Below are 1,030 nucleotides of genomic sequence, written 5' to 3' on the forward strand. Positions count from 1 at the left end.
TAGGGACGGCGGAGCCCCGTGGAACATCACGCCAAAATCATGAGTACTGCTGTGTCACGGCGTGGGGTCCTGCAGAAGGGCCGTGATCTCCTCAAGGCCCCCCTTCCCGTGCCAAGTTGGCCCAAAGGCACCCTCAAATTCTGCCCCGCCACATCTTTGATGACATCATATATTTGGGAGGCTGCTTTTTATGTCCTCTTGGTCACTTCTTGCTGGTCACTCAGACCCCCTGGTTTCCCGGACCACTCCTGGGTCCGGCTCTGCAATGGGTGCTTCCGGGGCACCCTAGGCTTATGGGCTATGCGTGGCTCCAACCACCCCTTTACCACGTCCTATGCCTCGCAGATGGAATAGACGTTGTTCTGTCCTGGCCTTATTATAATCGGGCCCCTTGTCCTCTCTGGGCCCTACCTCTTTTGATCTGCGCCCTCTCTGGCGTTAGGGCTCTTCACGGCCCTGACTCACTCTGTGCCCTCCTCTGGGCCTTCTCAATAATGCTACGCTCTCTCTGGGGCTCTTCCACAATAATGCTGCCCTCTCCCTGGGGCTTCTCAAAGTGCCGACCCCTTCTCTGGGGCTTCTCATCCATGCCCCTCTCTCTGGGGCCTCTCAACTGCCCCCTTTCTGGGACTGGGGTCAGTGCACCCCGACTACTGTACCCTTACTGGTGCTGGGGTCCCCACACTGCTGTGGGTCCCCTATGAGGCCTCCTCCAACCCCTAATAGCCTCACCCCAAACCACCGGTAACAAACAGCAACACAAATGCAAGCCCCTTGGCTATAACATAAACTGAAGCCACCCGGCTAAAACCACATTACTCAAACATCCCAGGGATGTTTAAACTGCATGCCCGCAGTTTAAAAGGGCCCGCCGACTGGGAAAAAAATCCCAGTTAGGCTCGGAAGTGGCGAGAGACGCGTGGGTGAAATCTCGCTGCACCCCCGCTCCCCCGAAGCCCCCCAGAAGCCCCCCAAAAACCTCCAGCAGCCGCGGAGCCCCCCGCCGACCCCCAGCACACCCGGGGCACGT

This window comes from Alligator sinensis, unplaced genomic scaffold (assembly GCF_000455745.1).
Source record: "Alligator sinensis unplaced genomic scaffold, ASM45574v1 scaffold1389_1, whole genome shotgun sequence".
In the NCBI taxonomy this organism is placed as follows: Eukaryota; Metazoa; Chordata; order Crocodylia; family Alligatoridae; genus Alligator; species Alligator sinensis.